This window comes from Akebia trifoliata, unplaced genomic scaffold, assembly GCF_017979445.1.
Source record: "Akebia trifoliata isolate Shusen 1 unplaced genomic scaffold, ASM1797944v1 Contig00058, whole genome shotgun sequence".
NCBI lineage: Eukaryota > Viridiplantae > Streptophyta > Magnoliopsida > Ranunculales > Lardizabalaceae > Akebia > Akebia trifoliata.
Window position 1 is genome coordinate 38,187 of NW_028236813.1, and position 7,049 is coordinate 45,235.

General features: G+C 32.6%; 1 long non-coding RNA gene across 1 annotated transcript; it reads left to right on the top strand.

Moving 5' to 3' along the window:
* Positions 1-595: 595 nt before the first annotated feature.
* Positions 596-6,670, top strand: LOC147382067 (uncharacterized). Its single transcript, XR_015174150.1, has 3 exons — positions 596-736; positions 5,162-5,294; positions 6,033-6,670. It is a non-coding gene; the product is annotated as an uncharacterized LOC147382067 (long non-coding RNA).
* The last annotated feature ends 379 nt before the right edge of the window (positions 6,671-7,049 follow it).

Below are 7,049 nucleotides of genomic sequence, written 5' to 3' on the forward strand. Positions count from 1 at the left end.
CGTTGAAAAGAGGGAAGAGATAACTAATATTTGGGAGAAATCCTGTAAGAGTTTTTGCTCCCTCCAAAAGGCCAGATATATGGAGGTCGGCTCCTTGAAGTTTCCATATCAATATGATATATTTGTAATTTAATACATTCTATAAGTTTATTTTTTAGGTTCATAATAAAATCATCCAAGTCCTTGAGGGTTTTGTTTTTCTGTATTCTTTTGTCTTTGTTGGCTTCTTTTTAAGTCAACCAATAATGGGAAAAAAAAAAAAAAAAACTGATAATATTGGTTGTACAAGTCCATAAGTATCCTTTTAGAGACCAAAAATAACCCATTATAGCAGATTAATTACAATATTAACTTCATCATTATCATGATCAAAGCCTTATCCTATAATTGGGGGAGGTTAGTTGTACAATTCTTGTTCCTCCATTCACTTTTGTTATAGATGTATTTTTTAATTTAGTTAATTTAAGCATAACCTAGAGTTAGAGTGAACTAAGCATTCTCCACAAAAGTTGAAACATAGTTTCGCAAATGACAAGTTTCTAAGGATAAATCTTATTGAACTTGTTGGTTAATTTCTACTTGATAAATTGTCAAGTATATAAATTTTATTTTCATGCTATTAAATTTTGTGACATGATTTATTTTCACTTATTTCATATTGGCTTTTGATCTGTAGGAACATTTTACTATAATGATCTACTCCCTCAAAATATTTTCGGAAATACTTCCAAACGAGGTGAATATATACTTTTTTTGGACTTATTTTATGTCTACTGGTTATTATTTGTTAGCTTTACATTTTGTTTTTGCATATCAAGAGTTGCTCGGTTTGATAAGAAAGTAAGTAATAAGACAATTTAAATTTTTTATGTTGTGCACAAAAGCTTTTTAAATTCTATGCCATGCTATTTCATCATCATTGTTATAGTTGATGCATATTCAGAACTAAACTCTGATTGAAAGATGGTGCCTAGACCTGTCTAAAGGGCAAAACAAGAGAAGGCTTTTGTAAATAAAGCCCTTGCCATGAGAATTAAGCATGACGGTGAATACTTTTAAAAGTCACGCTTCACATCATGATTAAATATATGTTCCTCATCTCTATACCAACTAAGACCAAGCTTGCTTGGACGAGACAAACCGGACAAGACTACATTAAACTTCGTTTGATCACTATATTTCAAAGCAATCAAGGAAAGATTTTATATAGAAAAGGAAAAATTGGGGTATAAGGCATTCAAAAGGTGTTTAAATGATGACACTAATTGTCACGCCCCAAATTCTTGGTACCCAAGACCTAAGAACCCAAGAGTGAGTAAAAACCATGATCTCTTGAAGACTCATGAGTAAAATTCCCCAATGACAAATGAGTCAACTTGCCTGACTACTCGACTAATAATCCTTTTCCCAATATAGTTAAACATTCCTAATCTAGTGGGTAGATTGATGTTTGGTCAATCACGACTATCGGCTTTGTCTCATTTCATACGATTCAAGCCCAATTCTTGGGGAGAACTAACTTAAAATGTAGTTTAAAATGTTTTTTTGAGTGTTTATTTCTCTTTAAAAGTAGGTAAACTTCCATTTGAAAGCAGTTTCACGATCAACATAAGTTCTTATGTTGGTGAATATAGGCATGTAGGAGTTTTTTTCACTATCCAATTGTTTCTGTCTTTTGTTTCTGATTTGAAACCCCAGACACCATGACAGATCATGATCCTTGACCCATGAGTGGAAGTGGTAAATGAATTTTCATTGTTGTTCATGATAACTTACATCGAAATATCGCAATAAAATTCACTACAATCGACTATTCATTACATAACAACATCAAAAGACAAAGACCAAATTATTTATCTTTTTTGTGGGGTCATGATCTTATCCGTATCTTTAGCTTTCCTCAAGAGCTATGGACATGAAGAGTCTATAAGCTGTGAAGTCTAGCAAGAAACATTACTAACAATACTAAAAATAGTTCAATCAGTAAATTGACGAACTCTAAATACACGCATTAATGGCATTATTTGTTGTAGTGGTAGGTACTTTATAAATTCATTTATCTTAACAACCTTTAAGAAAACTTGTGGGCGATTGTTGGAAAAAATCTGCATTTTTATCCAGATTTTTTGTGATCAAGTAGGGATATTTGAGCTACAATTCAAGTGGGTCCCATTAGTTTTTTGAGGTTGGACAACTTTGAAACTTATTCATCTCGTTGAACAGAATAGTTTCATGTATTAAGTTGTCAAAAATCCATTATCGGTGAATGACAAATCGGCTCCTAAGAACCCCTATTAACCATGGTTTGTTGTATGTGGTTTATAAAATTATTGAGTTTATAAGAGAAACTCTTTAGTCCCACATCGGATAGGAATAAGAAAATTGTCTAGTTCTTATATAGAACTTCTTATATAACTTAAGTGTATATGAAAGAGAGACTTGGATAAGCCCACGCACACGCACAAGGGGCCTATGGGCTCAAGAAGGATTTGATCAAAATATATCCTTAATGCGTGTGCGGGCACACGATGCACGCAGGGGGGGTGAAAATTTCGTCAATTTGGCTTCACGTGGGTGCGCACGACGAGCCCTAGGACACCTCCCTTGATTTCTTTGGGTTGTCTCTTAAGAGATACCTTGTCTCTTAATTTCTATAAATAGGTCATTTCGACCTCAGTTTTATTCACTAAAAATTTTCTCTTCTTTTTCTTTGCTGTTTAAACGTGCGGAAACAAAATTGTCTTAAGGATATTGTGTTCAACACAAGCCTCGGTCAAACTTCTATTTGTTCATTCTCGGGTATCTACCATTTTACATGTGCTTCTCATGGTATTTAGCCAATCAAAAGTTTCTTTGACTTGGATCAACCTCTTTGAAGGAAACCTCTGTCTCTCAGGGCATTTAGCCAATCAAAGAATTTTTTCTTAATTCCCAAGCACTTCTTACCTCCATTCTTTGAACCAGGGAGCAACAATGATCGGGTCAACCTATCTTGGTGAAACTTCTTCTCCTCATGGTATTTTGCTAGTCAGTACGTTGGATTCAGATAAACCTTTTCTTGGTTCTCATTGTCCCCAAGGGATCTCATACGATTTTGTTTAATACATTGGCTTTAAACTCTAAATACGTTCAAAAATCACAACTATACTAACAAACTTTCTATTACCATATTTTATAATAAAAAAGACGAAGAATAATATAACCAACAAGAATCAACATTGAGCAATAAGTTTAATATTATGGACTAAATTCACATGCGAGTAAATCATAGAAATAATCTTAGAAAAGAGTACTCTTACTTAGGGTGACTACAACATGAATCCAATTAATTGCGAAGTGTTTTTTGACACTAGGGTGTTTTCACTTCCACCTAAGTATTTCTTCAATAAAGGTGTCTATATATGTGGTTGCCAAATGACATTTAGGTAGTAGTCCATGAGGCATTAAGTAATTAACTTTAGTTTATTTTATTATATGATGTCTAACTTAAAAGTAACATCTTTAAACTAGATTAATAACATAACTACATATTATATTAAATTATCAAGTTAATATAACATTAAAATTATATTAATAAAGATATCCTAACAATCAATATATTAATAAGTAATTTAGTATGAACATAAAATACATTTTTACAAGGAAAATACCTAGGATTCATGAATTTTGGTCTACTAATTCACAAAAATAATCAAAAAGGATACCACAAATATTTACCTACCTATCAAAACCTTTTTTTTTTTTTTTTCATTTTGCTAATCAAGTGAGCAAAAGAGTATAATGATCAAAGACTAATGTACAAGGGCTGAGACACCCTTAGTTTACAAGTCTGAAGCAGGGAAGATTCAACTCATTTCCTTTTAAGGCACTTCTAGCAATAAAAGGAACATAATATCATTTACAAAACTAGAAGTGGACTAATTTCAGATCGCATAATTCGCTAGTGCATCTGCCACTTAGGTAGCTTCTCCCCAAGTATGTTGGTCAGTCCACGAAAATTTGGCCAAGGAGCTCCTTATTTTCTGAACCCAGGTAACTAATCTCTAAGGTACTTGTGAGCCCTTCAAAGCATTCACTAATATAAGGGAGTCTAACTCAATCATCACATTAGATGCCTGAAACCTGAAGAATTTCAAAGCTTGACATTCCGCTTCATTGTCTGTTGCTTGTCAAAACGTATAAATACATATATAAAATATTATATGTACCAACTATCTATATTTATAAAATTAATCATATATGCAATATTTTTATTGATTATAGAAATTTTTGGGTCTTGAGAATTTTCTTTAGTAATCTTCTTCATTTCTGTGCGATAAACAGTAAAGAAGAAGACGATCAAAGTCAGGGATATAAAGTTTACTTTGTGGACTACTTCATAATATTTCAACTGTTACTCCATCCAATTCCTTAGTAAAGAGAGATACACTAGAGATAGAACAAAAAGATTGGAACATTTTGGATATTTTTCGAGTCAGTGAAGAATATTTTTATTCAAGGGTCGAGTCTTATTCTTCTTGGTGGGAAATGGAGCGTATTATTAGAAATATTTTTTTTTAAGTTGATTTTTCCTTGAACATAATTTTACTTACCTCAGCATTTAATTAATAACTAAGAAAATGAGACATCCACAAAGCAAGGATCCTAGGCTATATACATAAATCAAAACATTTTGTTTTATGACTACATGTTAAGAACATTAAAACCTATTAATGATCTGAGAAACTCATCACTATTTTGCCACGCAAAAGCAAAACCATTTAGCCAAAGCTCACAAATGCTCGAGTCAAAGCATTACCTGACACAAGATTCATATTGGAAGGCTACCTATGAAAAAGGAAGCAATCCCAACAAGTAATCATCGACTAATCTTTGACGATTACCTGACACAAGGTTCATATTTGTCTCCTCAAATAATTAGCACCTATGGACTTGTTCTGTTTCTCTCTGTTAAATTGGCTCTAATAAGAAATCTCTGAATAAAAATTCAGTCTCTTCAAATGTTTCATTGTTGTGTAATTTAAATGTAATATTTTTACTAGGGTTTTCTATATTTTGGAGTTCTAGTGAGTATTATTGCCATGCCAATGATATTCCATTGTCTAGAACCTTTAGTTGAGTAATGAAGATAGCTTGACAACTATTATGCTTATGCTTTCAGAAAGCAGCAAATGGAAAGGTGGCTGCCACTAATATGAATCATGCAAGTAGCATACATGGAGACACTTGATTTGGACATAGCTGAGTTGGACCTGAAGAACGCATTTGAGATCGATCCTAATAATGGGTTCTCGGTAATTTTAAATTGTAAACTAGAATTTGGATTGATAGTTAGATTTGCATAATTGTTTGATTTTACTTTCTAACAATAGATAATTTATAGAAGGTGGTTTAGAAAATAGTTAGATTTATGAAAGTTGAAGACGAGGGGCATTGGGGTCTTTTCATGTTGTTAGTTGGGGTCTAGGTCATCAATTTCAAAACATAGGGGTATTTCAAATATTCAACAACATGTGTGGGGGGTAGGTGTAAAATCAATATTTTTTTTTTCAAAAGTTCTTACAGCTAAAGACCTAATATTTAAAAAAAATAAATAAATAAATACCCTATAGCAACGGTCAGCGACTGTCTCTATATCCCTATTTTACTGTAGCAACTGTCGTTTTTTCAGACTGTTTTGGTCTATCGCAATTAAAAAATCACTCCTTTTAAAACGACTTTTTTTACAACTGTAAGAGCAGTCGTTTTTAGCGTATTATTACGTAATGAAAAGATGGGCTTAAATCCCAGAAACTGATTGTGCTTGGACAAGTTAACATATATGAATACAAAAATGGACAGAACCTTATGATTGAAACTTCAAACAATGCCTCACAAAAACTAGATCTATCCTATCTAGAAATGCTTTCTACCATTGTTTGTTATAAATTATAGTATAATAGTTGTTTCAGGTTGTTGATATTGCTTTCTTTTTTCAATTACCCTATTTATTCTGCTTTTCTCAATGTTGAAAGGTGTTTCCATGTATACAGGATCAATGGTTGGAAATACGCTCAGAGAAAATGGAAGCAATGGGTTGATCAAATGAGTCAATATGCGAACCGATTCGGAGTCATGAGACTAATACATTTGTATTTCCGTGGGGAGAAGCAAATTTAACATTGGAAGATATGTCAATTCTCAGAGGGGTAATCGGATAACCAATGACTTATCCTCTAATGGGAGATTTATTGGCGATCGAAGAAAAATTAATGGAAGACACAAGAAATTCTGGAGATAAATTAAAGGTGGCAAAGCCATGCCACTTAGAATGGATCAAATGTGTCATGGATAGCAACAGTGAGCTGCAGCGTGATTCCTTTCTTTGCATTTGATTGTCAAGGCATGACTTTGTCATTGAAAGATTTAGTAAAGTTTCGCCCATAACTCTTTAAGCAAACAAAAAAGTTAGGGTAGGAAAAACAAGCTATCCTTCCTTCTCTACAATTTTGACAAGCAAGCAAGGGTTGGTAATTAGTAGGTGAAGGCAGATTTTATACCCATACCTTCTCCACATTCTTGACATCCCATCAACTCCGATTTATAAGCCATGAACCATACTTATAGGAGATCATGTGGAAAAAAAAGTAAATAACTAAAGATAAGGTATACTGTATGGTGTAAGTTAAAGAAGAGTGAAACTAATTATTCATTAAAACATGAGGAGTCTCTTCCAACATCATTGAGATATCTGTTTTCTGTTTTTTCACTTTTCTTTTCCTTGTTTTCAATCCTCTCTCAGTAAGGAAAAAAAGCAATTACCCTTACACGGTCATGGTTAATAAAACGACTCATTAATATTTTATTTTCATATTATATAGCTTCTTTTACAATATATGATAATAAGCTGGTTCTGTTATTTGTTATAAATTATTACGTGTATATTGTTCGAAACTCATAGAAATCTTAAGAGAAACCGGCTGGGTGCAGTTCCAACAATCCTGAAGATTTTGAATTCATTTACTTTTAACTTTTTTTTAATGATTGTAACTGATGTAAATTTTATTAAT